The sequence below is a fragment of the Oryctolagus cuniculus genome, chromosome 7 (genome assembly GCF_051225735.1).
Source record: "Oryctolagus cuniculus isolate XC-2025 breed Fujian yellow rabbit chromosome 7, ASM5122573v1, whole genome shotgun sequence".
Lineage (NCBI taxonomy): Eukaryota > Metazoa > Chordata > Mammalia > Lagomorpha > Leporidae > Oryctolagus > Oryctolagus cuniculus.
This window is the reverse complement of record NC_142873.1, coordinates 37,047,956-37,073,624: the sequence shown is the minus strand read 5'-3', so window position 1 is coordinate 37,073,624 and position 25,669 is coordinate 37,047,956. Positions and strand designations below refer to the sequence as shown.

Sequence of the window (25,669 nt, the reverse complement as noted above, 5' to 3'; positions counted from 1 at the left end):
AAGAATTTGTAAGAACCAGGAGTTGTCATCAAAGCCAAACCCGTGCTTGCTTTTAAATACAGCAGTTGCTTTATGACAGCCACTTAGGCTCACAAACTCGACACATGTCGCTGCGTTTTCTGTGGGAGTATTTGCATATTGCCCAGCTCAGACCACAGCCTCTTCCACTGGCCCACTTCATGCTTGGGGCCCCTTTGAAGTCAGTGCTGTTTAGAGCAGGATATGTAGCTACACTAAGCAGCTTTAGCGGATCATTTTGCTCATGGTTCTGGCACTGGCAACAGGTTGTAACGGCCATTATTCCTTATTTTGTCGACTTCTGTGGCTTTGTTTAAAAGATCTATGTGTATATATATATAATATTATTTTTAGTTTAAGCTCTTGGGAGCACACAACTCAGTAGTATTAAATACCTCACAGTACTTTCTAGCCATCACTACTATCTATACCCAAAACATTTTTGTCACCCCCAACATAAACTCAGTACGCAGTAAGCATGATAATCTAGTCCATGGTAATCTCTGTTCTGCCATGGATGCCTTACATGTGTGCTAGCTCATATAGTACCTGGCTTCCCATGTCTGCTTATTTAACTAAGCATAATGTTTGCAAGCTCCATCCTTGTCACAGCATGAGTCAGACTCTCTCTCTCTCTCTTTTTTTTTTTTTTTATGACTGGAAAGTGTTTTCTGTGACTTTTTGTATCAGGCTGCGATATGTGGCTGGTTTCTCCTTAGCACCAAGAGCAGCATCCTCACGGTGTGAGACTGTCATGCTCATCTCTGCACACTAAGGATTTCACCTTCTAAAAGGGCAAGATCAAGATCTCAAGAGCCCCGCTAAAAGGCCCTGATTTGTTGATTACTCATATCTATTGTCATTTTATTGTGGTCTCCAGTAACTCCCTCCAGAGAAAGTATTTCTCCTGTTTTACAGTGAAAGGTCATAGAAGTGAAATGATTCACTCAAACTACTTATATTATATATAAGTTTATATATATACTTATATATTGTACTTATCAATACTACTGACTATAGATTGAATATAGACTGTGTTATGTGCTGTGTTACTTTGCCAGGCTGCCAAAGGTACTTCAAAGTATTACGTTACTTGATTCCCACAACAACTTTGTGTGGTAGAGATATGATCATCATTCCATTTTACAGATGAGGAAACTGTAAAATGGCACAGAGTGGTTAGACAGCTTGTGGTAACTCACAGAGCTGCTAAGTGGGGGATGTAGGATGTACTCCAGAGCTCGAATGTGGCGTCAGAACCAGGACAAGAGTCCAGGCTGCGTGCCTCTGACTCAGAGATCCTAAAAGAACATGCTGACTGTCCCTGCTTTACCAAATGTCAGTCTAGGCAGCATCATCTGTGTCTCTGATTGTGCCTTTCCCATCTGGGAACAATGCCAGGCAGTGTACCGTGCTAGATGTAAATAAGGCCATTATTTCATTTTTATAAAGTTCCTTTTAGAGCTTAAAATGCACATATCCTGTGTGACACTGCCATTTGGATGTCTCAGAGCACCTTAAATTCATATGTCAAAAACAGAATTCATTTTTGCCATCTTTTCTCTTGGCTTTGAACTGTGTCCTGTGCGGTTTTTCCCGTGTTTCCTCATCTCATCAGAAGCCCTTGTATCATCCACCCAAGAACAGAAGCTAGAAAGCTCACAGTCCCCTAAGACTCTCCTCTGTTCTGCCTGGGAAGCTCCCCTTTCCTCCCTTGCCCAAGTCCTGTCCCCTTAGTCCTCCACCCAACCTGTGTGTATCGTGCCTCCAAGCCAAGCCAGCTCCCCTGGACAGCTCCCTGTCTTTCGTGTTACTGTTGTGCTTTATAGAGACTCTTGACTGCATTTTCTGCCGTGCGGCCTGGAGGTCAGGGACTGTGATGGTTATCTTGAGCACCAAAGGGTGAATTACTCACTGCTGACTCTAATTTTGTGGAACAGGGAAGGTGTCAACCCTGCTAGAAGTAAATGCAATAGTGGATGTCAGGTCTTTAGCACTGTATCTGGCCCATAATAAATGCCCAGTAGATACAGGCACCTCCTCTTGGCCCTATTCATGGTGACCAGAGTGCAACCTTCTTGGTTGTTCCCCTAAGATTTATTTATTTATTTGGAAAGCAAAATGACAGAGAAGGAGAGGGAAAGGGAGAGCGAGAGGGAGGGAGGGAGGGAGGGAGGGAAAGGGTGGGAGGGAGAGAGGCAGAGGAGAGGGGGAGAAAGAGAGGGAGGGAGGGAGAAAGAGAGAGAGATCTTTCATCTGCTGGTTTACTCCTCAGATGGCCACAATAGCCAGGTCAGGGCCAGGCTGAAGCCAGGAGCCAGGAACTCCATCCTGGTCTCCAACGTGGGTGGCAGGGACTCAAGTACTTGGGCCATCACCTGCTGCCTCCCCAGGTGCATCAGCAGGAAGCTGCATCAGAAGCCCAGTAACCAGGACTACAACCAGCACTGAGATACAGGGTGTCAGTGTCCCAAGTGGCAGCTTAACCTACCGAGCCACAACTGTGGCCCCCGAACAGTTCTTGACCTGGAGGCAGAGTCCTTGTTTTATTTCCCTGCTTTGCCACTCTGACTTTGAACACGCTTCAAACCCGTTACCCTCATGGCTGTTTTGTGAGATACTTTGTGCAGACTGGAAATGGTCAAGTGCATGTGCAGATAGATGGTGATCTGATCTAGGCCCCTAGCTGGGTGGACACTGCCTGACTTAGTGATTGGCTGTGTTGCACCTGTCAGGTGTAGATTGGAAATCTGCTGAGCAGAGACCCACCTTCCCTGTGTCTTGTGTTCTGCATGGCACCCAGCACTCTGCATTTAATCAGTGTACAGGATAAGAGCAGCTGCTGTTCCCTGCACTCCCTCAGGTTGCACTGTCTTCTGTCTCCCTGGAGAGGCCGTTACCCACTCTGTGTGATGTTGTGGGGAGTGACTCCACAAGGAGCTCACCCCTGCTGTCTAACCAGTTGGAATCGCTCTGGTTAGTATGATATTACTAGGTGCCCCTGGCTCCTTAACCACCAACCATCCTGAGCAGATCTGGTACTCTCTTTTCCTGTTGTTAATTGCCTCCTTACCCCAGGGCTTGGTAAATAGGTGGAGCTCACACCTTGCCTTTCTGGTCCTGACAACCGCCATTCCAAGATCATTTCCTCCTTATTCAACCTCTGTCCTCAAGCTGCCTGGCCCTGGGCTTCTGCTCCTCCCCTTTGAGAGGCCACAGTTAGGAGAGCTGGGCTCCGGGCCAGGGAGTTCCTGGTTTGACTCCTTGCTTGGCTGAGCTGGGTGTTCTGGGTGACTTAATCACATACCCTTGCTCCCAGGTGGCTGTGAGCTGAGGAAGGTGCCTGTGTGACCCATTTTCCTACAAGAAGTCGGTCCCTCCTTCCTTCCGCAAGATCTCCCAGGCTTCTCTCCCTCCAGCCCCTACCTTAGTCCCATGCTTGAGCTTCTGTCCCAGGACTGACACCCCCACCCCCTGCCCTGCCCAGGCAGCCTGGCTGCTCCAGGGTGCCTCTGGGAAGGGGGCATCACACAGCTCAGACACAGACATCCCTCACATTGTGTCCTCATTTGCAGCTGTCTCATCCCCTGCTGCTTTGTGTGTCACTTGTTGACCCAAGTTGGACTTTGTTTTTCCTGATCCAGAAGGAGCTGGAAGAGAAGGCAGTCTGAGTGTTTATTAAGTAACATTTTACACTTTGACTCGGTTCCTTAGAGGTACAAACCTAAAAGCCTTTTCATGGAGAAACCAGGAAAGAAAAGGAGGCAGTGTTTTCATTTCTCTTTAGGTGAGACTGAAAGTCAAACATAAGACACATCAGAATTCAGTGGCATTCAAGAGTACAGTCTGTTGAAATCTTTACTTAGTATATACTAAGTTGATTTTCTGTATATAAAGATAATTAAAAATGAATCTTAATGAAAAATGGGATGGGAGAGGAAGTAGGAGATGGGATAGTTTGTGGGTGGGAAGTTGGTTGTGGGGAAAAAAACCACTATAATCAAAAAGTTGGACTTTGGAAATTTATATTTACTAAATAAAAGTTTTCTAAAAATAAAAAAGAATACTACTGTAACAGCAAGTCTGCGATACAGTTAGGAGTTGTGAACCAATTGCTGTTGTCAGACTGACTGAAACCTTCTAATTACTTTGTGAAGAGGAGGTTCAATAACTTGCCTAAGATCACACAGTCAGTAAACGGCCAGGATTCTTGCTGCAGAACCTGGGCTCATGACCACGCACTGCCTCTTTAAGGTGGACATCAGACACCGCTAAAACAAAACAAAACAAAGCAAAACAACACAACACAACAGAAAAACAGAGGCCATGTTGTGGAGCGGGTTAAGGTGCTGAGCCGCTGCCTGCAACGTCTGCATCCCTTTACAGAGCGCTAGTTCAAGTCTGGGCTGCTCTGCTTCTGATCCATCTTTCTGCTGATGCACCTGGGTGTGGGGAGCAACTCGGACTAGACTGTTACTGGAATTAAGACTTACTCTATGCATCTGCTCTCCCACAATATGGCGCTGGGAGAGGAGGAAACAGCTTCTACACAGCTGCCTCCAGTTCAACCAATAAACAGCAGGACCTGCTCCTGATTGGAGGAGAGCAGCGTACTCGGCGTGTGGGTAGCAGAGTTGGGATTGGTGGAAGAGGACTATAAAGGAGGAGAGAGACAACATGCACCAGGAACATCTATCTGAAGGAACACCTGAGCAGCCCCCGAGAGAGCCGGCCGGTGGTGTGCCGCTCCCCCGCGGAAGTGGGGAGTGGCAGGGGGAACTGCCCTTCCACGGAGGTGGAAGGGTCGGTAGCCAACCCGGGAAGAACCAGCAGCAAACCCGGGGAGGGCCGAGCAGACAAAAGAACAGCGCAGTGTCCTGTGTCATTCCTCCACGAAGAGGGGGAGCAACACCTGGGAAAGCAGCAGCAATGGCCCAAGTGCTTGGGCCCCTGCCACCAACATGAGAGACCCAGTTGGTGCTGCAGGCTCTTAGCTTTGGCCTGGCCATTGTAGCCATTTGGGGAGTGAACCAGTGGATGGAAGCTCTCTCTTTTCCTCATCTTTCCCTCTTTCTTTGTCATTCTGCCTTTCAAATACATAAAATAAATCTTTAAAAATATAATCACCACTAAGTCATCCCATTTGGGATTCTCTGTTAGTTGGACATTGAGTGCAGCCGGCCTGTACAGAGGCAGTAGCGGTTTGTATGTGCTCCATCCTGTTGAAACTAGTCCCACCCTTTCTGCACTTCTCTGGGATGCTGGGTGAACCAGTCTGCTCAGGTATCCACTTGCCAACTAACCTGCTCCCTTCTGGTCCTCAGCCAAGCTCTGTGACATCAGCTGGTACAGCTGTGGAGGGAACTAAATCTGCAATCAGAGGGAGAGCGGGGTCCCAGGCAGAGATTGCCTGTCCACTTGGAGGAGCAGAGGCCTAAATCCCTGAGCAGTTGCTGTGGGAGCTGTCATGATGCTGAGGCTCATGGGCATGAAGTTCTCTCTCCCTCTCCATCTTTCATCCTCCTTCCTTCTTTTCTTCCTTCATGGAAAAAATAGAGTGAGTTCGTGGTGAAGGTGATGTAAGGAGAGAGGCTCTGAGCCTGTAAAAACTCATCTCTTCCTTTTTGGGGTGGAGAAAGTTGCTGTTCCCTACTGAGTGAGAGGCTTAAGGGCCCGAGGCAGTGAGGGGCAGAAGTGAAGTCTGACTTGGTTCAGGCTTGAGTGCCCAAACCAGGCCTGCTCTGTGTTCTGTTGGTGGTGCTGGAGGGAGGCTTCCAAAGATTCTCCCCACCTGGGGAGCTGGGACTTCTGAAAACGTGCTGAGATGCTTTCTAGCTTCCTGGTGGTTTCCAGATGCCACTTCCAGATGTGGGCCCCCCATGGATGGGCTTTGGGGCAGCTCTGTGGCCCTATTTGGTCTGGAGCCCTGGTTGACTTTTCCCCTCAGCACCTGCTGCCTTCTGACCAACCCCACCCCCATCAAGTTTTCTCTTTCACAGAAATCCTTTCTTCCAGGCTGATCCAATTTCTCTGTTGGCTTACACATCTGGTCTTCATTTAGCAAGGAAGACACTTAATTTAAGTAAGAGTTTGGCTGTCTTTAAACTGCACCCTGCCGAGGGGCCAGTGGCGAGTCGGTAGCTGGATTGTTTACTGAAAGAGATCATATTGATTTATGGTTTTCACTTAAGAAACCCATTCCCGGACACGCCTGCATTTAATTGCATGGCTGGACGCTCAGCTCCTTCAAGAATCTGGGGCCCTTGTCTTGAGGGGAGAGGGGAGAGGTTTCCTTGTACATACAGGATAACCGCACGTGTGGGACATGCGTTCATCTGTCCTCACAGTGGAGGCTGTGCATTTGGCGTGGTGTGGGGCTCCTTCTGTCTCCCCAGCACACCACTTTGGACCAGCTGAGGTCTGTCATGTCTCAGCTGATCCTCCTTCAGGGGCTCCCCTTTGCCTGGGAGTGAAATATGGAGTCTTCAGCCGGTGGTCAGGGGCCTCTACAGTCCTGCTTCACTCTGCCTGTCAAAACTTATTTTCCATTATCACCATATGGCCAGATTGAATTTCTTACCCGTCTGCGAGCCCATGGTGTTCTGTGTGCCCCACCATTCTGCCCTTATGTTCTTCTCTTTCCCCAGAATTTCTTCCCTCCCTTTCCCTTTCCTGCCTGCCTGGTGTTTATTCTTCAAAGTGTCTTTTCTTTTCTTTCTTTCTTTCTTTTTTTTTTTTTTTGACAGGCAGAGTTAGACAGTGAGAGAGAGACAGAGAGAAAGGTCTTCCTTTTCCATTGGTTCACCCCCTAATGGCCACTGCAGCTGGCATGCTGCATCTGGCACACCGCGCTGATCCGAAGGCAGGAGCCAGGTGCTTCTCCTGGTCTCCCATGCGGGTGCAGGGCCCAAGGACTTGGGCCATCCTCCACTGCACTCCCAGGCCACAGCAGAGAGCTGGACTGGAAGAGGAGCAACTGAGACAGAATCCGGCACCCCGACCGGGACTAGAACCCGAGGTGTCAGCGTCACAGGTAGAGGATTAGCCTATTGAGCCCTGGCACCTTCAAAGTGCATTTTCAAACAAAAACCTATGCTACGAAATCTTTCCTGATTTCTCTCAGCCATAGGGTGCCCCCTCTGAATCCAGAAACCCTCACTGCCTTTTTCTGATACCTATTTTAATATTTTTCACTAAATGCTGGGTTAGCCCACCTCATAATGTATAACTGTTCTTTATTTTTATTAATTGGGACAAATTGAGAGCAGTGACTCTGTGTGGCTCACAAGTCCCCAGATGGCATTGAGCTCAATGCCTGGTACAGTAATAATTGACATTTCCCAAGTGCTTACCATGGATCATTTTTTTTTTATATGACAGATAGAGTTAGACAGTGAGAGACAGAGAGAAAAGTCTTCCTTCCATTGGTTCACCCCACAAATGGCTGCCATGGCCGGAGCTATGCTGATCTGAAGCCAAGAGCCAGGTGCTTCCTCCTGGTCTCCCATGCAGGTGCTGGAGCCCAGCACTTGGGCCATCTTCCACTGCCCTCCCGGCCCACAGCAGAGAGCTGGACTGAAAGAGGAGCAACCAGGACCAGAACCCGGTGCCCATAAGAGATGCTGGTGCCGCAGGAGGATTAGCCAAGTGAGCCACAGTGCTGGCCCCACCATGGATCAATTGTATCCTAAAGCACTACACACATATTCATCTTGATCATTCTCACAGAAGCCCATTTAGGGAGTCACTGTTATAAGTCTCATTTCAAAGATAAGGCAATTGGGGCATAGATTGAGTATCTTGTCTAAGCCCTTCCAGGTAGCAAGTGCCAAAGCCAGGGGTCCTACTGGACCACCTTGCTTCTGAATAGGTACTTGTTTGATACCAAGAAAAGTTGTATTGAAGTCTCAAGATGTAGGTGAGCAGGAAGGGATTCATTTAAAAACAAGGAAAGTGAGGAAAAGAAGGAATATTAGGATGGGCAGGAAGGAAGAAGATAGGAGGAGAGCTACAAAACAAGGATCAGAAGAGATAGGCAGCGAAGAGGGTGGAACTAACAGAGCAGGGAAGCTTGGGTTCATGCTTTTAGAATCGGGTCTGGGGTGCTGGATGTCGGCTCCTTGGGGAAGATGCAGGTGCACTCAGGTGTGCTCAGGTGCTACCTATATCCTGGTACTCTCAGCTCTGTCACTGCAAGGCTCCAAGTGTGACCTCCAGCTTTGACCAAAAGGAGATGGAGGGGGAGGATGAAGAGAACTCAGGCTCTCAGAGCCCCACCTTTTCTGATGAGAAAAATTTTCTACTTGTGGCTTGCCTGGGATCCCACTGCTGGGCAGCTGATCTGGCTGGGGTTCAGACCCCATACTTATTCTTTGCTTTTCTGTTGTATGGGGAATGAAACATGCCTCTCTCTCCCTTTGCTATCATTGAGAAAGGTCCCATGACCATGATGTGGTGGGGCTTCTCATCTCCCTCTCTCTACTGCATGGGAACTTTTGTCTGCTGAGGATCATTTGCATATTTATAACATCATTTGCAGGACATACAAAGTTATTAACTTTGTATGTAGCCTGTTAGACATTTATTGAATTTTGAGTGCCAGCTGTGGTTGCTTTGGCAAGGGCCAGAGCAAATGATTTTGCATGCCTTATGTGGCTCGTGGGCCAGACGTTCCCACCCCTGTTTTACAGCCTCCTCTTTGGTCCTACTCTTGGACATCTGACTTCTTCCTGCACGGGGCTTCTATGCTTGGGCTTAGCTGGGGCCAAAGCTGTCTCTGCTACTGCTTGCTTTGACAATCTGCACCCCTCATCTCAGACCCTTCTGTTTCTAAGGGTCCATAAGTGAGCTCTTAGACCCTCTCCCTTTTGTGTGGTCTTTGATCAGTGTTCTCTCTGTGAACCTCATCTCCTCCCACCCACTCCAGAATTTGGGTCCCTGCTCTTCTCCTGAGAGTTCTTTCAAGATGGTGGCCTCCCTTCTCTCCTCTCCTGCTGTGCTGTTCCTGGTGACCATATGTCACCCAGCTATGCCGTTCTCTTTCCCTTCATCAGTCCTCCCAGTTCATTGAAGGGAAGCTCATGATGTTATCCTCCATCACCCTTTTTGAGCCTGCTTTTGAATCCTTAAATGGGAAGATGTTATTCCTAAGGGGGGCAGTTGGCAGCTTCCAGCCTGGGGCTTCAGCTGGTGGGATACTTGACTTCCTCAGTGCAACAGACGAACTTTTTCAGGCTTTACTCAGCCTGCTCAGTCTCCTTTGCTCATCACAAACAGGAGCTTCTGTAAAGCAAACCTGGAGTCCAACTTCAGGCGAACCCATTATGGGTTGGGGAGAGCACGAGAAGAAACCCAAGCACCCACCAATAAGTGGCAGCTAGTGGGAGATACTGTTGAACTCATGTTGGGGAGGAATCAATTTTGAGTTTCATAGATGGTAGGACAACTGAAACAATACAAAAACACATCACGAAATCTTGACATTGAGAAAAAGCAGTCAAAGAGACTGAGAACTCCTCTGCAGTGTGTATCCACCCCTGGTAGAAGAGAATACAGTCTGGAGTGGGGTATGTGGGCCTGTGAAGGCATGGACCCCAAGTCTACATGATGGTTTTGCTGTTGTAATCCTCTGGATGGCCATTACTGTGCCTAAACCAGTTAATATTGAAAGCCAGCAACCTTCAGGAATAAGCTTTGTGAGGTGTCTGGTTTAATAGAATATCACAGATGGGCCTTTTGAGGTTATTGGCACATGTCATTGTTATCTGTGACACAGCCAACTCTTTGGTATATGTCTTTTCCCTTCTGTCAGATGAGCATGTTATTTTTCTTCCATCTCGAGATTTTGCACAGATTAACCATCAGAGGGTTGTGAGTCATTTGAGTAACTTTGGATCTTTATACAGCCTTCAGATGATACTAAGCAGCAAATTTCCCCACCTGCTGGTTGAGTGTTACTCTTATTTAAACACAAGCTGACCTTGCTCAGTGAGGGTCTGCCTCTTGTTTCTTTAAATGAACTATTTTTTGAAAATATTTTTAGATTTGCAAACTTATTACAAAGATAATATGGAGAGTCCTTATGTACTTCACATCCAGTTTCTCCTATTATTAATATCTGATATTAATATGGTATACATGCTACAATTAATGAGATAATATTGGTACAATGTTATTAATTAACATTCATACCTTTTCCATATTTCATTTGTCTGAATGTTATTTTCTTTTTATTATTTATTTGAAAGTCAGAGTTACACAGAGGGAGAAGGAAACACATAGAGAGAGAGGTCTTCCATGTGCTGGTTCACTCCCCAGTTGACCACAATGGCTGGAACTGCTCCTATCTGAAGCCAGGAGCCAGGAGCTTCTTCCTGGTCTCCCACGCGGGTGCAGAGGCCAAAGGACTTGGGCCATCTTCTACTGCTTTCCCAGACCACAGCAGAGAGCTGGATCAGAAGTGGAGCAGCCAGGACTCGAACAGGCGCCCATATGGTATACCGGCACTGCAAGTGGCGGCTTTACCTGCTATGCCACAGCGCCAGCCCCTGAATGTTATTTTCTATTCTAGGACTTCATCCAGGACACCCCATTACAAGTAGTCATCATGTCTCCTTAGACTCCTCACCTGTGACAGTGTCTCAGATTTCCTTGTTGTTGATGACCTTGACACTTCGAGGATAACTCCTCAGGCTCTTTATAGACTGTCTCCCAGTTGGGACTTGTGTGGTGTTTCTTCATGAGTAGAGTGGAGTAATCAGTTTTTGGGTGGAAGAACAGAGAGACAAAGTGCCATTCTCATTATAAATCAACTGTACTTACAATCGATGTGACTTAACACTTACGGTAATAACCTTGATCTCCTGGCTTGATGTAGTATTATAAGGTTACTGTTCCTCTTTCTTTCTCCATTTTTGTACTGCATTCTTTGGAGGAAAGTCATTAGAGGTAGCCCTTAGTTCTACCTCCTTAAGGGAGGACTAGCTACAAAAATTATTTAGAATTCTTCTGCATGAGAGAAGTGCCTATTCTCTCCCATTTATTGCTTTATTCAGTCACTTATCTACATCAGCATGGACTCATGGATATTTATTTCATACCTAATATTATGAATACTTCTTTATTTTCTTGTTCAGATTATTTCTGTGTTGATCATTGAGGACCTTTTAAATTGGCTTTTCTATCCCTTTCTGTTGTTGGTGGTTGTTAGAGCACTTCTTAGTTTTCTGACATGAGATGATATTTGAGGCTCATCCTATATAGTTCCTGAATCAGCCATTTTTGCAGGGAACCCAGCCCCCTTTTAAAGTTAATTAATGAATTAATTTGAAAGGCAAGTAAGAGAAGGGTGAGGGAAAGAGAGATGGAGAGAGAGAGAGAGGAAAGAGAGAGAGAGGAGAGAGATATCTTCCATCTACTCATGCCCTAAATTCCTGCAACACCTTAGGCTGACCAGGCCAAATCCTGGAACTCCATCCTGGTCTCCCATCGGAGTGTCAGGGACTCAAGTACTTGAGCCAACATGTGCTGCTTCCCGGGCATGTGGGCAGGGAGCTGGATGAGAAGCTGAGTAGCCAGGACTCAGACCTGCACTCTGGTGTGGGATGAGGGCATCCCAAGTGGTGTCCTAACCTTCAGTGCCGTATCTCTCCCTCCTCCCCAGCTACTTTTATTGGAGAGTGATGTTAGATGTGGAGATCTGGATGTTAGGTGTGCAGAGGGAATCTATGCTTCTGAGCCCTTTCAGCTGATTGAGCAAGGAAATGCCAGCGTGTGTATTGCCTGTTGAATATACTGAGATCTATAAATATTGCTACATGTAAACATCAGTATCCATACCAAGCTGAATATGAATTCCTACTGATCTTTCTAGTTCTAATCCATTACCACATAAATCATTCTAGCTTCTTATCCTTACTTATCTGTACCTTCCCACTCCAACAGGGAGAAACCTGGTTCCCAGTACCCATTTTCTTTTTTTTTTTTTTTTTCTTTTTTTTTTTTTTTTTGACAGTCAGAGTTAGTGAGAGAGAGAGACACACAGAGAAAGGTCTTCCTTTTTATGTTGGTTCACCCCTCAAGTGGCTGCTGCAGCGGGAGCACTGCGCTGATCTGAAGCTAGGAGTCAGGTGCCTCCTCCTGGTTTCCCATGTGGGTGCAGGGCCCAAGGACCTGGGCCATCCTCCACTGCACTCCTGGGCCACAGCAGAGAGCTGGACTGGAAGAGGAGCAACCGGGACAGAATTGGCGCCCCGACCGGGACTAGAACCCGGGGTGCTGGCCCTGCAGGCAGAGGATTAGCCCATTGAGCCACGGTGCAGGCCCCCAGTACCCATTTTCTTAATTGTTCACATCTGTGCATATGAGAGTACTTCGAAACAGTTAATTGAGAATAGAATTAAAAGAAATGTCTTTTGGTGCAAAAGTTTTTTGAAAGCTGTGCATATGAAGGGTCTTCACAAAGTCCTTGCAAAGTGAATTATGAAAACCTATGCATGGGGTTAAATTTTTTTTGCACCAAATAGTTATCTATCCTTATTTTGTTGTTAAGATTTATTTTTATTTGGAAGGCAAAGTGACAAAGCGGGGAGTGGGGGTGTGGGGAGAGAGAGAGAGTGAGAGAGAGAGAGAGAGAAGGTCTGCAACAGCCACGCCTGGGTGTCAGGCTGAAGCCAAGAGCCTGGAACTCCCTCTGGGTCTCCTACTTGGGTGGCAGGCGCCCAGGTATCCTGGCCATCTTCTGCTTTTCCAGACATATTATCAGGAGTTGGATCGGAAACTGAGCAACCAGCACTTAAACTGTCACTCTGATTGGGATGCTGGCATTGCAATAGGTGTCTTAACTTGCTTCAGTACAACACCAGCATCAAAGTTATCTTTTAATCCCATTTCCTATGAACTTTTGGAAGTACCTTGCACATGTATACCAGTATCAAAATTTTTAACCGCTACCCCATTGGAAACAAGTATCAACTTGAACATGATGTTGTTAATATACATTTTCTTTTGCCTGTAGTTGTACAAAGGACATTCATATTTTTTTAAAAGATTTATTTGAAAAGAGAGAGAAGTTTTCCACCTGCTGGTTCACTTCTCAAATGGCCACAAGGGTTGGAGCTGGGCTCGATTCGAAGCCAGGAGCCAGGAGCATCTTCCTGGTTTCTCACATGGGTGCAGGGGCCCAAGGACTTGCATCATCTCCCACTGGTTTCCCAGGCCATAACAAAAAGCTGGGTCAGAAGTGGAGCAGCCAGGACTTGAACTGGCACCCATATGGAATGCCAGCACTGCAGGTGGTAGCTTCACCCACTAAGCCACAGTGCTGGCCCCAGGTCATTTCTAAAGTTGCTTCTGTTGTGTTTTGTATATTTGTAATACCTTTTAGGTTACATTTTGCATTCTATCCTGGAATTCTTCCCTCTTCTCTCCAATTATTATTTTTTTAAATTTGTTTGCACTTAGCTTTACTCCTGTACTGTGAAGTTTTATGGGTTTTTGACAAATGCTTAATGTCTTATATTTACCATGATGATAATACCAGACAGAATAATTTCACTGCCCTGAATAACACACTGTGCTTTACCTATTCCCCCCTTCCTGATCTCCTAGCAACCACTGCTGTATTTACTGCCTGTATAGTTTTGTCTTTTAAGAATGTCCTATAATTGGAATGCTAGAATATGTAGTGTTTTGGACAGGTTTCTCTGAATTAGCAGTAGGTATTTAAGCTTCATCTGCACCTTTTCCTGGCACGGTAGCTCATTTTGTTACTGCTGAATAGCAGTCCACTGCATGGGTGTACCATAGTTACCCTTCCTCTATTGAAGGACATCGGGGTTGCTCCTCGATTTCCTTGACTACTAATAAAGCTAAAGTAAACATTCCCATGCGGGGTTTTTATGTGGATGTAAGTTTACAAGTCAATTGGATAAATACTTCGGGGCATCTGCTTCATTCAGATACCTCCTTCTCAGCATTGGCCACTCCCTAATTCCAGCAGGATAATGTCAGCACACTCTGCTAACTGGTAGTTTTGCTGCTAAGCTGCTTGCCATATACCGGCCTGTTTTCCTTCTCTGTCTCTAAGAGATAAGTCTTGCCACCTCTCTTGCTGGCGACTATTTTTTTTCCCCCAGTCTGGAAGTTGATATGGGGAGTAGGGCAGATTTTGTGTTTTGGAACAGCACAGGAGTCAGAATTACTGTCTTGTGTGGAATAGAAGCTTAACCCTGATCCCCGAAAGCTTTACTTTACTTTTTTTTTTGGAAACCCCATCTTTACTTTACTTTTACTGGTAGTGAACGGGCCAATAACCCTGGAGTTCACCCCTGAGCCTGGTTTACTCTGTGTGACTCAGGAGAGAGGCTGGCTGACCCACAGATATCAGTGTGGTAAGTCTGTTATACCAGGGAGCTTGGCTCTGGAGACTGGTATTTGAGCAGCTGGAGTGAAGAAATCAGCAGTGGGGCTGAGGTCAGTGTGCACCTACATCTGCGGGCAGATTGCCGGCCTGTAGTTTTAGCTTTAGGCATACGAGCTGGCCCACCATTTTATTTATTTAATTTGAAGCTTTCATTAGTTTTTTTTTAAAGATTTATCTTTTTAAAAAAGTTTAGTTGACAGAGTTGTAGAGAGAAGATGAGAGAGCGAGAGAGAAAGAGAGAGAGAGAGATCTTCCATCCACTGACTTATTCCCCAAATGGCTGCAATGTCTGGAGCTGGGCCAGGCTGAAGCCAAGAGCCAGCACCAAAGTTATCTTTTAATAAGCTTCCTCCAGGTCTCCCATGTGGGTGCAAGGACTCAAGCACTTGGGCCATCTTTGCTTTCCCAGGTGCATCTGCAGGGAGCTGGATCAGAGGTGGAGCATCCGGGTCTTGAACTGGTGCCCACATGGGATGCTGGCTTTGCAACCAGAGGCTTAACCTGCTATGCCACAATGCCAGGCCCCAGTTAATTTTAATTAAATACATTTTAATAGAATTTTTTACTAATTTAACATGTTAATACATTTTGTTAGAGCAGTTTTAGAAAAATTTAGTGGAAAGTGTAGAGATGCCACACATGCACAGCCTCTGCTATTTTCATGTCCCCCTCCCCAGTGGCACGTGTTATGGTTATTGAACCTATATTAGCATGTATTCAGCCACTGTCCACTGTTTACATTAGGGTTCACTCTGAGGGTTTGGACAAATGCACGACATGCATCTACTCTTATAGTGTCACAAAGAGTAGATTCACTGCCCTAAAAATATTCTCTGCTCTGCCTGTTCTCCCATTGCTTCCCTCTACCCCCTGGTCCATAGTTTTGTCTTTCCCAAAATGTCACATAGTTGAAATCATACAGTATTCAGCCTTTTCTGATTTGCTTCTCTGACTTAGTAACATGCATTTAGCTTCCTCCGTGTCTTTTCATGGTTTGGTAGTCATTTTGTTTTCATGCTGAATACCACTCCATTGTCTGGATGTAGCAGGGTCTGTCCGTTCACCTACTGAAGGGCGTCTTCGTTGCTTTCAAGGTTTGCCAGTTATGACTAAAGCTTCTATAAACATCTGTGTGCAGGTTTTTTGTGGACTCAAGTTTTCATTTCATTTGAGTAAATAACAAGGGATGTGATTGTTGGATTATACAGCAAGAGTGTGTTTAACTTTGTATTATTTTAAAAATAGGTTTACTGAATATGTGCCATATCCCAAACATGGTGTTATTTTTTCATATGTTATTATTTAATCCTTTCAGCCATCCTCTGGGGTAGGATTTTCCATTCTGTAGATAAGGAAATCCATGCTCAGGATTATTAGTTAGCTGGTAAGTGACAGAGCTGGCACTTAACACTTGTCTTTCACCACATCACATCACCTCTGGAGACGAGAGTGCAATGGAAGAGGGCAGCCACACAATTGGAGAGGGCTGGGCTACGAGAGTTTCCTTGGGCTCACCAGGGATGCTTCTCTGCGCGTGAACAACAGGAGACTGTGAGAGTCATAGCCTTGCCGAGATGCCGTTACACTTCCTGGATGCTCGGCTCGTGCTGGCCTCTTTGGGCTTAAATTGGTTCTGTTTTGAAGACTGTCAGATCTGCAAAAATAAAGAGACAAGTAGACCCAGTCTTACTCCTATCACTCAGATCCTAGAATTGTCAGCATTTTATGATGCTTCCTTATTCCTTTGTATTTTGTTTATTTTTTTGGCAGCTGTATTTCAGAACAATGTTGGTGGTAACAGTTTTGCCATTGGCTCATCTCCCTGATCTGGTGGCCTCTTGCCTTTCTTTGGGTGAAATTTTCCACCACTGAGTATCTCCTAATTACGGAGTATTGTTTATTGTCCTTAACAAATACGTATATAGTCCTAATCAAATACTATGCTCTTTCTCTAGGTCCTTTGCACAAATTAACTTGTTGAGTCCCCATGGCATTCTCATGCAGTAACTATTAATATAATTTTTATTTAAAAAAGATTTATTTATTTGCGATGAGAGAGAGAGAATCTTCTAGAGACAGAGAGAGACAGAGGGAAAGGAATCCCATGAGAACCACTTTCTTGAGGGTGTGTGCCTAGTGACCTAAGGACTTCCCACTAGGCCCCTACCTCCTGAAAGTCCTGTCACTTCCCAATAGCATCACCCTGGGGACAAATCTTTAACACAGAGACCTTTGAGGGACACCCAATCTCTTACCTAAACCTTAGCATGAAGGCAGGCTTTGCAGAAGCTATGATCCTTCAACTCAGACCAGAAGGGTGGGCAGTGGGGGAGAAGAGTCGTGGTGGAGGGGACACCCTGGCCTTCAGGTTACAGTACATGGAGGGCTGGGGAGGGATGGACTTGGCACTGGATTTCTCAGGCAACATGATCGTGAGGCTCCTGATCTGACTGCTAAAAAGCAGTGATCTCTCTCTGCTGGCTGTTACGAGATACTTGTAAGTTTGTAGTAGATCAGAACCATGGTGCGGTTTGCAGGTTACTAAGCACTTGTGAGAGTGTTAAGACTCTGCTTTAGCAGATGGGATTGAGGCTGCGCCTACCCACTTTGAAGAAGGCTGCCACGCTGTGGAAGGGATGTAGGGAAAGGGAGTGCAGGCCTCCCCCCCCCCCCAGGAACTGAGAGCAATCCCCAGCTGAGGGCCAGGAAAAACACAGGGCCTCAGTCTGCAGGGATTTGAATTCTGCCAGCAATCACATGGTCCTGGAGAAGGTCTGGGGCTCCTGAAGGGAACACAGCTTGAGGGGCACTGTGAGACCCTAAGCAGAGGACCCAGGTAGTCTGGGCCCAGGGAAACTCAGAGAGATGGTGGATGTGTCTTATGCTCGAACTGCTGTAGAAATCTGTCATGCTGCAATAGCAAATTAAAGCCATCCTTCCCTTCATACCAGAGTCATTCTTGCCATCCTCAAGGCCCATCAGCCTGGCAGTGCGGTGCAAATTCCATGCAAACATATTTCAAAGTGAAATTGCAAATCTTTCAAAAGATGTGGGATTATAGGCAGTTAATAAAAGGGATGCTGGAGAACCACTCGAGCCTCTCTACAGACAAATGAGAACCAGGCAGGGTGAGATCCACTTATAATTGGGAGAAGCACAACCAGCATGCTGACAAGAAACTGGCTTCAAAGGCAGAGGATTCTGATATCTTCGAATATTAAGACACGCATTCGAGAAAAATGGAGGTCTTTACATAATTTGTGTAAGGATTATCTTCTGTGAAGTAGGGCTGTGAAAGTCAGAGATGAGGTGAAGGATGCCGTGTTATTGTGTACTTAGGTTGGAGAAATTACGACAGTAAATCAGTAGTTAATTAACTCAGTCCAGCCTAAGAATTAATGCAAAATTCAATATAATCTAAATGTAAAACATTTTAAATAATGGTTTGCATTCTCAGTGAGCTTATTTGCATGATTTTAACTTCGTTTAAAAAGATGAAGTCTCTGTCAGCTCTTCTGGTTTTCACTATTTGCTGGGAAGTTTTGGTTTCCATTTGCAGGAGCTTTTCCTAGCACCAGGCACACCCCTGGATGCCAGTTACCAAGGACCAGAGGGTGGCTTTGACATTAACAATGCACTGGCATGGGTGCTTCCTAACAGCAGGGAGGATTTAGGCTCCTCCTTCCTGGGAGGGAGCCCAGAATGTCCCATTTATTTCATTCATGGCTTCACATGCTTGCTTTAGCTCCAGTGCTCTAAGATCTCTGTTCAGTGCTGTCTTCCTATCAGACGAGAAAAGTTCTGAACCACCTACTATGATCTCAGTTGAATTCAAGTATATGCAAAATCTTTTCTCTTGATGACCCGAGAAAGCCAGCTCAGATAAAGGACTTTGTAAAATTCATAATGCTTTCCATTACTACTATTTTTTTAAAAACTACTTATTTATTTATTTGATAGGTAGACAGAGAAATTTCTCTTGGTTCACTCCTCAGATATCTGCAACAGCCAGGGCTGGGCCAGGTCAAAGCTAGGAACTCAATTAGGGTCCCCGTGTGGGTGATAGAGACCCAATTACATGAGCCATCATCTGCTGCCTCCCAGGATGTGCACTACAGGGAGCTGGAATCAGGAGGGGAGCTGGGTCTTGTGTTGGGCCAGGCCTTCTGATTTGGGATGCGGGTGCCCACATGGTGAATTAACTGCTGCACCAAATGCTTGCTCCCGTGGCCAATCCTCAGAGTTGTAGGGCAAGATGCTTATATGCCTTCCTCGTTTAGGAGAGGAGGAAGCCAGTGCCCTGAGAGATTTGAACACAAGGTTAGGGCTCATTATTCAGAGGCCCAGAGGTAAATTATTACGTAGTCCTTGAGTATGGTTCCTGTTCCCTGACAGGACTGTGCAGGATGCTGTCATACCATGGCATTTAATTTTTATAGCTGTGTACAGTATTGTTGGGTTGCTATTTTTGTGTTGTTACTGGCAAGAAAACAGACTTGGATGGATGGCTTGCTTCTGGCGAGTGGAGAAGCTGGGGTGTGAACTCCAATTTATAGGACTGCAGTACCTAACTCTTCCCATTGCAACATGGGATGTTCTAACTGATGTCCTTTCTACTCTACCCTGTGTCCACACAATTGGGAAAGTCTGCATGGGATAACAGAGGACCCCGCAAGAGTGTTGGCGTAAAGCAAGGTGGAAGTCTAGCTTATCATGCTGCGGGGGTTCTATCTGTTGAATAATGAAGGTCGTTTCTATATTATTTTCTATTGCTACTGTAAACTACTGCAAACTTAGTGACTTAAACAGCATAAGCTTATTTGATAGGTCTCTGTGTTAGAAGTGTCCCTGTACAAAAGTCAAGGTGACATCAGGGCAGCATTCCTTTCTGGAGCCCCTAGAAGAGAATCCATCTGCTTCCCTCTTCCTGGGCTCCTGGCCCCTTCCTGCATCATCAGAGCCAGCATTGTTGAATCGCCCTGATGCATCTCCCATGCCTCTTCTCTTCTGCCTCGCTCTTTCTGTGTTTAAGGACCCCTGTGATTTTATGGGGGACATGATGGTGTAATCCCAGATAACCCTCTTCCTCCCACATATAGGTCTGTAACTTCACCACATCTACTCTGTATCCTTGGCCGTGTAAAGCAACATGTTCACTGTTCTTGGGATTAGGTATTGGCATCTTTGGAGTAGAGGAGGGTGTAATCCTGACTGTCCCAGTGCTATGGTTTGTATAGAATATGGCTTCCAAACTCATATAGATGGCTAATCCCTCAAATCAGAAATTAATGGTACTAAGAGAAGGGAAACTGAGGGCAATTTTGGTAGTCAGCAGGTGGACCTGTTGAGAGACCATGAGGCAGTTGTGGGCGTGCCTTGGGAAAGTGGCTCTTGTGAGAGGGTCGGGTATCTAAACCCGAGTTAGGCCCAGTGGCTCTCTCTGCTTGCTGGCTCACCATGGGACACTCCCTATGCACCTGCTTCACCACTGCCAACCTCTGACCTCACCAGATGGCTAAACCAGGGCACCTGCCTGATCTTGGATTGCAAACTTCCAAAATTGTGAGCCAGAATAAATCTCTTTCCTTCCCATAGCTTGTCTTAGGTATTTTGTTGTAACAATGGAAAGCTGATTTATGCACCTAGTTTAGTTTCTATTTGGTGATACTAGTTGGCAGCCCATGCTTATTTTATGGTAAATGAATTCCATCCTACTTCCCAGAACCTGTTGCTGTTGCAGACTACTTAGCTTTTTGGTGCCTTGAAGAACTCAAGCTTGATCAGAGTTATTTAAGCTGCCAGCCAGGCAAAGGGCCCAAGAGTAAGGAGGCTGCTGAGTCAGCAGCTACATCCTCCAACCTGAGCTGTCATGTTGACTGGCCGTATGCACCAGGACAGATCACACAGACTCTCTCTTTGATTTGCAGTAGGAGTGAGCATTCTCATCTACCTCCTAGAGCTGTTAGAACAAGAATAAGGTTACAGTGCAGGTTTTTTTTTTTTCAAAATTTACTTATATTTTTAATTTATTTATTTGAAAGTCAGAGTTACAGAGAGAAGGGAACCACTTGGACCATCCTCCCCTGCTTTCCCAGGCTCATTAGCAGAGAGCTGGATGGGAAGTAGAGCAGCCGGGTCTTGAACCGGTGCCCATGTGGGATGCCACTATTGCAGGCGACAACCTAACCCTCTATGCCACAATGCTGTCCTCTAGAGGGTGGTTTTCAAAGTAGCATTTTTGCACATGTATATACAATGTAAAAACCAAATAGGAAAATGAGAAATGGCATAGTTTGTGGCAGAGGAAATATAAAACCTTATGCCTGGCCGGCACTGTGACTCACTAGGCTAATCCTCTGCGGCACCAGCACACTGGGTTCTAGTCCCGGTTGGGGCGCCAGTTCTGTTTGCTCCTCTTCCAGTCCAGCTCTCTTCTGTGGCCCGGGAATGCAGTGGAGGATGGCCCAAATGCTTGGGCACTGCACCCACATGGGAGACCAGGAGGAAGCACCTGGCTCCTGGCTTCGGATTGGTGCAGCGCGCTGGCCGTGGCGGCCATTTGGGGGGTGAACAAATGGAAGGAAGACCTTTCTCTCTCTCTCTCTCTTTCTCTCTCTCTTTCTCTCTCTCTCACTGTCTAACTCTGCCTGTCAAAACAAACAAACAAACAAACAAAAAACCTTATGCCTGCAAATTCTAGAAACAATGCATGAGTAAGCCCTCCCTCCTTTGGAAGATTTGAATTTTGAGCTCTTGGCTGACACCTCCTATCCCCTCTTTAGGACACAGAGGTGCTGAGCACGGCCTAGAGGGAGCTCAGCATAGTGATAAGCTGTGGACTGGGAGCCACAAAGGCAAATTCTTTCTTCCTCCTTCCCCTTTCATGGTTGCTTTTCTTAACTTTTTGTTTATTTATATATTCTTTGTAAATGTTAAAACAGCACTGGTAATTATGGCATCAGGAGCGGGTGTTCCTGGTGTGATGGGTCTGTATCCAGTGCCGCTTATGTGCCGCAAGGCAGCCGTCTGGTTGGCACCGTGTTATAATGTATGTCACTGGGCAGAAGTCCTAATGTCACTGCACTTGGTTCTGAGATGTTGTGATCGTCTTCCATAGCTGTGTGTATAAAGCTTGTGGATGTTTCCACTGTGCGCTGAGCTATTTTTAAGCAGTACTTTCTGCTTTCTTTGATGTAGAGCCTGATTCACATTTACTGTATAAAATTTTTTTAAAAGATGAAAAGAAAATAAAAAACAGAAAAGAAAACCGACCTCCCAGTCATCTCACTGGCCAGAAATAGCCCTTCTAAAGTGTTTTGATGTATACCTGTATGACTGTGTGTGTCCCACAGAAATCCTTATGTTGAAACCCTCTGCCCCAAAGGGATGGAATCAGGAGGTGGTATTAGGTTTAGAGCAGGGCCCTCATGATGCCCCTAGTGTCTTGTGAGAAGAGAAAGGCACCAGATCTCACTATAAGCCATGTGAGGACACAGTGAGAAACCAGCTGTGTGCAAACCTAGAAGCAGGCCCTGGCCAGAGTCTGGATCTGATGTTGTCTTGACCCTGGACTTAGCTGCCTGCAGAACTTGAGGAAAAAAAAGCATGTTGTTTAGCCACCAGGGCATGGTATTTTTGGTATAGCAACTGAGTAGACTGATACTGTCATTTTTTTTTTAAACAAAAATGAAGGGTTACCATGCAGAAATCACTTTCTACCATCTTCTTCATTCACTTACTGTTTAAGAGATTACTTCCTATTTTTAGGTAGTCCTTTATAGCAATAGCATCAGTTTCTACATTTCTTAAAATTTATTTTCATTTTCTTTGAAAGGCAGAGAGTCACAGAGAGAGACAGAAAGAAATCTTCCGTATGCTGGTTCACATCCCAAATGCCTACAAACAGCCCAGAACTGGGCCAGGTCAAAGCCAGAAGCCCAGAAGTCCATCAGGGTCTCCTATATGGGTGGCAGGGACCCAAGTACTTGAGCTAATCATCAGCTGCCTCCAAAGGTACACTTTAGCAGGAAGCTGGATCAGAAGCAGAGTAGCTGGAACTCAAACCAGGCACTCCAATACAGGATGTGGGTGTCCCAGACTGTAGCTTAACTGCTGTATCTCACAGCTGCCTACATAGCATCGAGTTTTTTTTGTTGTTGTTGTTAAGATTTATTTATTTATTTGAAAGGAAGAGTTAGAAACAGAGAGGTCTTCCATCCACTGGTTCACTCCCCAAATGGCTACAACAACCAAGGCTGGACCAGGCCAAAACCAGGAGCCTGTAACTCTAGGTTTCCCATGTGAGTGGCAGGGGCCAAGCACTTGAACAGTCTTTTGCTGCCTTCCCAGGTACAATAACTGGAAGCTGGAAGTGGAGCAGTTGGGACTCAAAGAGGCACCGCTATGGAATGCTGTTGTTGTAGGTGGTAGCTTAACCCAGTAGCCCTGTATAGCATTAGTTTTAATGGCTGAATGTAGTAGTTATATTCTGTTAAATGGATACAGCATAATTTATTTATCCAGGCTTTATTATTTGACATTTAGCTTGTTTCTAGTTTCTCAAAGCTCTGTCGACATATTTGCATTGATAGCCCTGAATACATTCATAATTATTCCTTTAGAATCACTTTCTAGATGAAATTGTTACATTCCAGAATAAGCAGAATTCTAAAGTTTCTGATACCTACGTTGACCAATTGCCATTCCCAGCCCCTCAGGGTCCTATCCTCTGAATGTGTGCACTTTCTGGGCTCTGTCCAGCCCCTCCAATATGCAGAAGTACATTGTAGACCTGTGAAGCTCATTGCATGGAGGATGTTGGGGGATAGTTCATGGAAATACAGGTCACTGATGGTGAAGGCCTTAGCATATTCTTGGTGAGTAGTTGCAGCCACGTCCAGAGCTCTGACCACTTGCTGCCTGCTTTGATTAAAAATTTAATAGTATCCGAGAGGCCATGTGAGGTGCTGGACAGAAGCCAAGCTGTCCCTAACCTACTGTTCTTGTGCAGCCATGCAGAGATCAGAAATATGAAAGCATGTTGAAGAGATCTCAGGCTGCATAAATATGGTGGTATAGCATCTTCTTATCATCGCCCCTGGCTTGCCATTCTTACTATGAGGACGCCTCTTTCTGGCACAGAGATGCAGCAGCAGCTGAAAGTCACAACCGATTTCATCACCCATTGACTGTGGCAGAGAAAGGGGCTGGCCTCTTGGAAATGGACACCGGTTCTCACTCGTGTTTAGGAGCTCAACAGAAACAGACTTTGGTCAGTGACATGCTGGGGTTTCCCCATCACCAGTGCTGCTTTCTATAAGCAAATGGGGCCCTTTGCAATGATGTTGAAAATCATCCGTGGGCTGCTGAGAAACTGCTCAGCTTTCTGTTCCACAAGCTTGTGCTCAATGAGGTGCTTCCTTGTATTTCTGTTGCCGAACTTGGGCTCACGTGCCATCTCTTTATAGGCCATTTTCATAATGTCTGATTAATGCTCCATTGTTAATGGACCTTATAAGACCTGAAGCACTTGTTTTATTGCAACGAGAGTTTTAGAGTGCAGGAGCTGCACCCATGTTGGTGGGCTCTGATACGTGTCACACAGTCCAAGACCCAAGTCCAGGTGTCACTGAGGGTGCCTACATCTTTTCAACATCAGTTTCATTTTCAAATATTGAACAATTGGCTGAATTAAGATTATCTTTGATTTTTCCACACATAGATACTTTTGGATTTGTTTCACAGTATGTATATTACAATATTCACATCTTGTCATTTTTCCTTAATTCAGAAGGTTGTATCAATCAACTTTTCATTACTTTAAGTAGAACACCTGAGAGGAGCTTCCTGGGAGGGAAGAGGATTATTCTGGCTTCCAGTTTGGAGGCTCACAGGTCAGAATTTGGCAGTCTTGTTGGTTTGGCTTCTGGTGGATGTTGGCAGTGGTGGAGCGGGTGCAGAGGGTAAGGATCACATGTGAGCCAGGAGGTGGAGAGAGACATGGGAAGTGTACTCAGCTTGCATAACTGTCTTTCTTATGAGAACTACCTTGTGAAGGCAAGCTTCCAATGAGCTAAAAATCGCCCACCAGGCCAGTGTACCAGAGGCCATGATTACATCAAGCATTCTTCCCCCCACCCCCCTTATTCCATCAATCATTCAGAAAAAACTTTTTTTTAAAAAATGTTTTCTTTGAAAGAGTTACAGAAAGAGGTAGAAACACAGAGAGAGAGGTCTTCCATCCGCTGGTTCACTCCCCAGATGGCCGCAATGGCCGGAGCTGCACTGATCCAAAGCCAGGAACCAGGAGCTTCTTCTGGATCTGCCATGTGGGTGCAGGGGCCCAAGGACTTGGGCCATCTTCTACTGCTTTTCCAGGCTATAGCTGAGAGCTGGATCAGAAGAGTAGCAGCCGGGACTAGAACCGGTGCCCATATGAGATGCCGGTGCTTCAGGCCAGAGCTTTAACCTGCTGCGCCACAGTGCTGGCCCCCAGATAAAACTTTGAGTTGAGTTTAGGGAGCAAACTTCTGTTCAGCCTATAACAAAGGCCCAAGAACTTTTTTTTTTTTTTTTTTTTTTTTTTTACATACTGAACATTTCAGTTGTCAACTACTCAGAAATTATCACTTGGAACTAATGTTATAATAAACCAAAACAACATCTTCATGTAGGCGGACTTCATCTATTTGAAACATGGAAAATGTTTAAGGTGTTCATTTAGTTCTACTAGTGATTTATTTTTGAAAAAACTGACGTATTTTTGTAGCTGGCTTGTTAAATCTTATCTTAAGCAAACTAGTTTTCATAATTTAGATGCAAAAGAACATGACTATGCATACAGAGCCAGATTTCTCATACTTAAGGAATTGGACTGTGCCTGGTGTTTCAACAAATGTTCATTTAGTCGACAAATATTTGAGTATCCCTATCTGAGACTATCCTAGGCACTGGGAAGTAGAAGTAAATAAGATGGATGGGATTTTTCTTCTCATGGAACTTAGGTCCAAGTGGGGACAACAAATGCCTAACAGACAAGGTAATATCAGACAGTGTGTGACCTGACTGTGACCTAGAGGGATGCTGAAGCAGGGATACTTTGCAAGTGGTGGGGAAGATCTCCCTGAGGAGCTGTAATTGGAACTTGGATCTGAGGATTGTCAGTGAACTTGGCTTGCACAGCCTTGCTCATGGCTGAGGGGTTCAGCAGGTATCTGCTTGAGAGGCAGC

General features: G+C 45.7%; 1 protein-coding gene across 4 annotated transcripts in view; it reads left to right on the top strand.

Annotated features, from left to right (window-relative positions):
- C7H1orf226 (chromosome 7 C1orf226 homolog) overlaps positions 1-25,669 on the top strand; it is a 342,221-nt gene that overhangs the window by 106,390 nt on the left and 210,162 nt on the right. The window lies entirely within an intron of this gene.